At 48.8% G+C, this 8,126-nt stretch overlaps 1 long non-coding RNA gene across 1 annotated transcript; it reads right to left on the reverse strand.

Moving 5' to 3' along the window:
- Nucleotides 1-6,786: 6,786 nt before the first annotated feature.
- LOC141041944 (uncharacterized) lies at nucleotides 6,787-7,658 on the reverse strand. Its single transcript, XR_012203716.1, has 2 exons — nucleotides 7,353-7,658; nucleotides 6,787-7,252 (listed from the first exon to the last, which is right to left on the reverse strand). It is a non-coding gene; the product is annotated as an uncharacterized lncRNA (long non-coding RNA).
- Nucleotides 7,659-8,126: the final 468 nt, after the last annotated feature.

The raw sequence follows: 8,126 nt of genomic DNA on the forward strand, positions 1-8,126 counted from the left end.
GATGCTCTGGCCTGTCTTCGCACACGCTACAGTGAACGTGCATGGACAGGACCAATAGTACCAGTACTGTTTGGACATTTTTTTCAACTTGCGTGGGTTGTTCATTGGGTCGCAAGGTCAACCGCGCTGACATGTGGCCGTGCCTCGGTTCCTGCGTGCTGAATTTTCTCAGCTGCGAGTGAGGTGACGTTATTTCTAATATTTTGTTACGTCCAATCTGAAACAAGGCATTTCTAGTTTTGACCGCATCTCAGAAATGGGTAGCATGCATATTGACTAAATTGATCTCACCATGTTTACAGTTTTTAAACCCGGCCAATTTCCTTCACATTGCTCAACATAACTGAACTACTACATCAGTTGCATGCAGGAGTTTATCAGAAAGCTTGAAAGGGGGGAAAGCCAGTTCCAGTAAAAGCAAGTTAGAACACGAAAAGTAAAAGGTAAAGCACAAAATCCTTTTACTCGAATCCTCTTCTTAAAAGAAAAGCATGCACATGCATGGTACCAAAACGCTAGATCAACCGGATCGGATGGCATGTTGCGCTCCAGTTACCTTCACTGTTCGATCCGTTCAAACGATTCAAGCCGTATACGTAGGTGCGCATGTTCTACAGCTAGCACTCACTGGTCACCACAGTAGTCATTAAGACATGCTTAGGACAGCATTATGAGTGGTAGTGGTGGTACTTATACGGAAGAATCATTGTTAGATTGGCACAATCAATTCGAACTAAAAAACCGGCTGCGTCCTGAAACTAGTGCGAGCACACAGCTGCCTCCGTCAAAGTCTTGCTTAATTGGGAGCTGGTACGTAGACAGGTATGCTAGATCTGTACCAGTATTCTACGTGTATGCGCCACTAAGTGCCACTAACTGATTAATCATCTTCCATATGCTGTGCTACAACTGTCTCCAAACGGCTTTGCCGGTCAGGGAATATCAGCTAGCGCCGCACATGATTTTTCTGTGGTAGTACTGCATAATTAAGCTGTGTGGGAATATAATGAGTACTGCTGCTCTGCTTAATGTGATTTATTAACGTTCTTCGTATGTGATTAGCACCGTTGTCATAGCCATTTCTCCATGTCATGCCAAAGTTCTGCTCCTGAACCTAGTATGAATCTTACAGTTCATGCGGAAGGGTTAATCAGAAGGGGGTGGCTAGGTCTCAGTTGACTGAGGCTTAATCAAGTCTAGGCAAGTGGCATGACATGTTAGCAAGAAAAAAAAAACTAAAAAAAAATGCACAGATCTCGACGTAAGATCCTATCAATACAACATCGACTGAGATTTGATTCTTCAGTCGACTGAGATTTAGCAATCACATAATCAGAAAGTAATAATACATTGATGTTTCATGTTTGTACTTATTGAGTAGTGGTAATCTACTCAAACACAGGTTGACTGAAGATGAAGTAGAATGATCAATTGTCTCTGTGTTTCATTCACCCACACCGAGTACAAGATATACACACAAAGGAGCGGTTACAAGGAGCCCGATGGAAGTGGCACGCAGGCCCGGGCATGCTCCATGATCCTATAAACTAGGAATACAAGTACATATACATACACAGGTACAATACACGTTAACACCCCCCCTCAGCCGGAACGCCATGTGGAACGATGTTGAGGCTGGATTTGAACTCGTGGAAGACCTGTGAGGAATGACCCTTGGTGAACAAATCAGCGAATTGCGAACTCGAAGGGACGTGGAGTACACGAATGTCATCGAGAGCCACGCGGTCACGGACAAAATGAAGATCGATCTCGATGTGTTTTGTCCGCTGGTGCTGGACGGGGTTGGAGGCAATGTAGGAGGCCGATACATTGTCACAATAGACAATTGTAGCATGGGCTGGAGGGTGACGAAGCTCATGTAAGAGCTGACGCAACCAGCACGACTCGGCAACACAGTTTGCGACACCACGGTATTCGGCCTCGGCACTCGACCGAGAGACAGTGGCTTGCCTCTTAGAAGACCAGGAGAGTAGGTTGTGGCCGAGAAACACACAGAACCCGGAGGTGGATTTGCGCGTGTCCGGACAGCCGGCCCAATCGGCGTCGGTATAGGCCACAAGGTCGAGGGAGGAGGATGTGTACAGCTGCAAGCCATAGTGGGTAGTGCCTCGGAGATATCTAAGAATGCGTTTGATGAGTTGCATGTGAGAATCTCTAGGCGCATGCATGAAGAGACACACTTGTTGAACCGCGTAGGATAGGTCGGGGCGAGTGAGTGTGAGGTATTGAAGCGCACCGGCTAGGCTGCGGTATAGAGTGGGATTGTCAAGGAGACGACCATCATGGGCAGAGAGTTTGGATTGTGTGTCAATGGGAGTAGAGACAGGCTTGCAGTTGAGCATCTTCGCGCGCTTAAGAACCTCAAGAGCATATTGTTGCTGGCACAAGAACAGGCCTTGGGTGTTGGGTGTGAAGTTGATGCCTAGGAAGTGATGTAGCTCACCGAGATCAGACATAGAAAACTCTTGCTTGAGAGAGGAGATGATGTGGTGGAGAGTATGCGGGGTGCTAGCGGTGAGGATTATATCATCTACATACACAAGAAGATAGGCAAGAGAGGCCCCATGGTGCAAGATGAAGATCGAAGAGTCGCTTTTGGATGCGGTGAACCCGAGTGACAAGAGGAAGGAATGGAAGCGGTGAAACCATGTGCGAGGGGCTTGCTTCAAGCCGTAGAGGGATTTGCGAAGAAGGCACACATGGTCCGGCCGGGAGGGATCCACGAAGCCGGATGGTTGAGCACAATACACCGTTTCCTTGAGATCGCCGTGGAGGACGCATTCTTCACGTCAAGTTGGTGAATGGGCCATTTGCTTGATGTGGCAATGCTGAGCACGGCGCGAATGGTGGCCGGTTTGACAACCGGGCTGAAAGTCTCGTCGTAGTCGACACCCTCCCGCTGAGTGAAGCCTCGCACGATCCAACGTGCCTTGGACCGAGCCAAGGTACCGTCAGGGTGGAACTTGTGGCGATATATCCACTTGTCGGTCACCACATTGACACCTGCAGGCCTGGGAACCAAAGACCAAGTAGAATTCTTGATTAAAGCATCATATTCATCTAGCATTGCACGTTGCCAATGGGGGTCTTTGAGAGCGGAGCGGTACGTGGGAGGGATGGGTGATATGGTGGAGGAGTCGGTGTTGGCGAGGAAAAGGCGCTTGGGTTGGCAAAAACCGGATTTGGAGCGAGTCTGCATTTTATGCAAGTTATGCGGGGGCCGAATGGGTTGGGCGCGAGGTGGTAGACGTGGCTGCACGGGAGTGGATGGCGCGGAATCAGAGGTGGATGGCGTGGGGTCAGTGGCAGGGCTGGCTGGCGTGGGATCCAAGGAGGATCCACGGGCAGGCGAATCGGGCGTGCGATCCGAGGAAGCGGTCGCGGTGGGCGATGCGGGCGTGGGGCCCGAGGACACGCGTGGGCGCGTGGGTGGGGAGGCAGGCGCGGACCGGTGCGATCCAGAGGGGGAGCTGCATGTGGAGGTGGTTGGTGGGCTGGGGAGGAGCTGGCCAGGCGGGATTGGCCTGCATGGGGGCGTCCCATCCGGGAGATCGCGTGGGACCCGGTACGAGGTAGGTGAGGTGGGCAGCGAATCTGGCAGCGATTGGAGGGCAGTCGAGGTGGGATTTTCTGCGGAGCGGGCTGGTTGGGGGGGTGGTGTGGGTGGTGCATATGGAAAATTGTTTCGTCAAATGTGACGTGCCGAGAGACGATTACGCGTCGTTGTGCGAGATCGTAGCAACGATACCCTTTGTGTTCAAGGGGATATCCGAGGAAAATGCAGCGAGTGGAGCGCGGGGCGAGCTTGTGGGGAGAGGTGGAATAGAGGTTGGGGTAACAAAGGCACCCGAACACTCATAAATGGTCGTACGTGGTTGAATGCCATGAAGCATAAAGTAAGGTGTGTGATCGTGAATGGCACGGGAAGGGCGACGGTTTAGAAGATATGTGGCCATGTGCAAGGCTTCAGCCCAAAAGGAAGGTGTGAGGTTGGCTTGGACTAGGAGGGTGTGGATGATGTCATTGGTGGTGCGAAGAAGACGTTCAGCCTTGCCGTTCTGGGGTGAGGTGTGAGGGCAAGAGAAGCGGTAGGCAATGCCATTAGCGGAGAAGAACGCACGTAGTGTGGAGTTGATAAACTCGCCACCGTTATCGCATTGTAGTGCTTTGATGATCACATTCTATTGAGTACGAACGTAAGAGAAAAAGCGTTGGAGAGTAAGAGATGTGTCCGACTTGTTGCGAAGAGGAAAGGACCAGGAAAAGTGAGTGTAATCATCAAGCACAATCAAGTAATATTGATAACCGGAAAAGCTTACAACGGGGCTGGTCCATAAATCAGAATGGATTAGCTCAAATGGAGCAAAAGTGCGACTATGTGAAGTAGGAAAGGGGAGGCGCGGCTGCCGTCCAAGTTGGAAGCATTACATGCACTAGTAGAAAAAGGGCCTATTGTCCCGGTTCGTGAGGGCCTTCTGTCCCGGTTTGTGAACCGGGACTAAAAGGTCGTTACTAATGCCCTTGGCCTTTAGTTCCGGTTCTTACACGAACCGGGACAGAAGGTCCTCCACGTGGCCGCTGCGGCCAGCCCAGGACGGGGGGCCTTTGGTCCCGGTTGGTGACACTAACCGGGACCAATAGGCTGTTGGAAATATGCCCTAGAGGCAATAATAAATAGGTTATTGTTATTATATTTCCTTGTTCACGATAATCGTTTATTATCCATGCTGCAATTGTATTGATAGGAAACTCAGATACATGTGTGGATACATAGACAACACCATGTCCCTAGTAAGCCTCTAGTTGACTAGCTCGTTGATCAATAGATGGTTACGGTTTCCTGACCATGGACATTGGATGTCGTTGATAACGGGATCACATCATTAGGAGAATGATGTGATGGACGAGACCCAATCCTAAGCCTAGCACAAGATCGTGTAGTTCGTTTGCTCAGAGCTTTTCTAATGTCAAGTATCACTTCCTTAGACCATGAGATTGTGCAACTCCCGGATACCGTAGGAATGCTTTGGGTGTACCAAACGTCACAACGTAACTGGGTGGCTATAAAGGTGCACTACAGGTATCTCCGAAAGTGTCTGTTGGGTTGGCACGAATCGAGACTGGGATTTGTCACTCCGTATAAACGGAGAGGTATCTCTGGGCCCACTCGGTAGGACATCATCATAATGTGCACAGTGTGACCAAGGAGTTGATCACGGGATGATGTGAGTTACGGAACGAGTAAAGAGACTTGCCGGTAACGATATTGAACAAGGTATAGGGATACCGACGATCGAATCTCGGGCAAGTAACATACCGATGGACAAAGGGAATTGTATACGGGATTGATTGAATCCCCGACATCGTGGTTCATCCGATGAGATCATCGTGGAACATGTGGGAGCCAACATGGGTATCCAGATCCCGCTGTTGGTTATTTACCGGAGAACGTCTCGGTCATGTCTGCATGGTTCCCGAACCCGTAGGGTCTACACGCTTAAGGTTCGATGACGCTAGGGTTATAGGGAAAGTATGTATGTGGTTACCGAATGTTGTTCGGAGTCCCGGATGAGATCCCGGACGTCACGAGGAGTTCCGGAATGGTCCGGAGGTAAAGATTTATATATGGGAAGTCCTGTTTTGGTCATCGGAAAAGTTTCGGGTGAAATCGGTAATGTACCGGGACCACCGGGAGGGTCCCGGGGGTCCACCAAGTGGGGCCACCAGCCCCAGAAGGCTGCGTGGGCCAAGTGTGGGAGGGGACCAGCCCCAGGTGGGCTGGTGCGCCCCCCCACCAAGGCCCAAGGCGCATGGGAGAGTGGGAGGGGGCAAACCCTAGGTCCAGATGGGCCTTAGGGCCCATCTAGTGGGGCGCCCCCCCTCTCCTCCCCTTGGCCGCCCCCCTTGATGGGATCTAGGGCTGGCCGCCTCCTCTTGGGGGTGGAAACCCTAAGGGGGCGCAGCCCCCTCCCCCCCTATATATAGTTGAGGTTTGGGCTGCCCAAAACACACGAGAAAGTCTCTCTTTCGGTGCAGCCCTACCCCTCTCCCTCCTCCTCCTCTCCCGCGGTGCTTGGCGAAGCCCTGCGGGATTGCCACGCTCCTCCACCACCACCACGCCGTCATGCTGCTGCTGGATGGAGTCTTCCCCAACCTCTCCCTCTCTCCTTGCTGGATCAAGGCGTGGGAGACGTCACCGGGCTGCACCTGTGTTGAACGCGGAGGCACCGTTCTTCGGTGCTTAGATCGGAATCAACCGCGATCTGAATCGCTACGAGTACGACTCCCTCACCTGCGTTCTTGCAACGCTTCCGCATCGCGATCTACAAGGGTATGTAGATGCACTCCCCTTCCCCTCGTTGCTAGATTACTCCATAGATTGATCTTGGTGATGCGTAGAAAATTTTGAATTTCTGCTACGTTCCCCAACATAGGCATCCACGCATCAGCATCTGGCTGGAGCTGAGGTTTTTGTTTTTTTGAAAGGGGCTGATTTAGGGGTTTTGGGGGTTAATTTAGGTTGTTATTAGGTAGCTATTAGAGAGAAGTGTCCTCTCTTATATCTCCGTGCTTGGTTTACCAACGCTACGTACTGCTATGCCTAAACATGGCTTAGATTGAAGTGAAGGCAACATGTGGTGCATGTCGAAAGTAATACTAATCCTAACTTGATCAAGTTTGGATTGTACTACTTTCGACATGCACCACATGCATGGTGCCTTCACTTCAATTCAATCCATGTTCATTTCATGCGCTGATATATAATAACTCTTCATGCGCGCATCATGCATCATCATATATAATAACAAGTCCTATTTATCATCATCATACAACTTCTACTCGTTATTAATAACAAGTCATACGATCATCATCCTCATAGTCATCGAACCAACCCTACTTAATTGTTCTTAGCACATGATCATCAGTATTAGATAGGACCGAAATACCCTCTTTAAGGTAAAATAGCATAAAACAATATAGACCTTGACTCTCCATTATGGAGAATGGAGATCATCCTGTCTCCAATTCTTGCGCTTCACTTCCTTTTGCTTCCAAGAACCTCCTTGCGACTGTCCATACATTTTTTCCATTCTTTGATTTGCATGTCTCCACTTCTTTTATAAATCCGGTATGGACAGTTTAGATTCGTAGGATGACCTGGTTGTATGTTCAAAACATCAAGCCTACCATTCTGATACATCAAATGAGGCACACAATCCTCTGGGATTATCTGTTGAAAAACATAGTAATAACTTCATAGTTAGCAATAATGTACTAGTTTTAGAAGTATGCAAAATATTCACGGATGTCGTAATAGTAAGAAATCTTACCAGGGTATCTCCATAGTAGTTACCGTAGTTCAACACGTGCACTAGTGGAACGTATTGACCATAATGTGGAGGAGTTTTACAATAGATATTGTAATTCTCAAGATCAGTACAAAATCCGACCAGATGAGTTTTCTCCTTATAAGTTAACTCAGAGCCATCGGTGTAGTAGGTTCTGTCTACCATGTTCCGCACATTGTTTGAACAATCAAAATAAGCTGTCAATGAAAATAAGCTGTCAACTATTTTGAAATGAACAATATAAATTAGCTAATAACTATGTTTGAGAAACTCACATAGCGGTAGAATTGGAGGCGTATCAACAAGGACCCAAATGTCCATATTGTCTTGCTCGATGTTAGGATCACCAAGATCCATGGTGACAAGCATACCCTCATCAAAACCATACATCTTGCAAAATGCTTCCCAATTTTTGCAACCAAAATGGGTTACGCTCTCAGAATTATACAGATTTACTTCAAAATCTATATCATGATGGGTCCTTAGGTGAATTTTCTTTGCTTCCATACTTTCATGGTCTTCAAAACCCATCCTCTCCAAGACATAGCATCTTGCATGGCATGGGATAAGCTACCGAATTGTAAAAGATGAAAAGTACACGTTGAAATAGTTGAAGTCGTGCTTAATTATGAAAAAATAACACTTGTCGTCGTTGTGTACCGTTTCAACATCGAAGGTCTCCTCCAGCTTAATACTGAAGCGCCGATCTTCGTCCAGGTGAGGCCTGTCGCACTGACCTCGGTCGTCGTGGCACCA

Source organism: Aegilops tauschii, chromosome 2 (assembly GCF_002575655.3).
Source record: "Aegilops tauschii subsp. strangulata cultivar AL8/78 chromosome 2, Aet v6.0, whole genome shotgun sequence".
NCBI lineage: Eukaryota > Viridiplantae > Streptophyta > Magnoliopsida > Poales > Poaceae > Aegilops > Aegilops tauschii.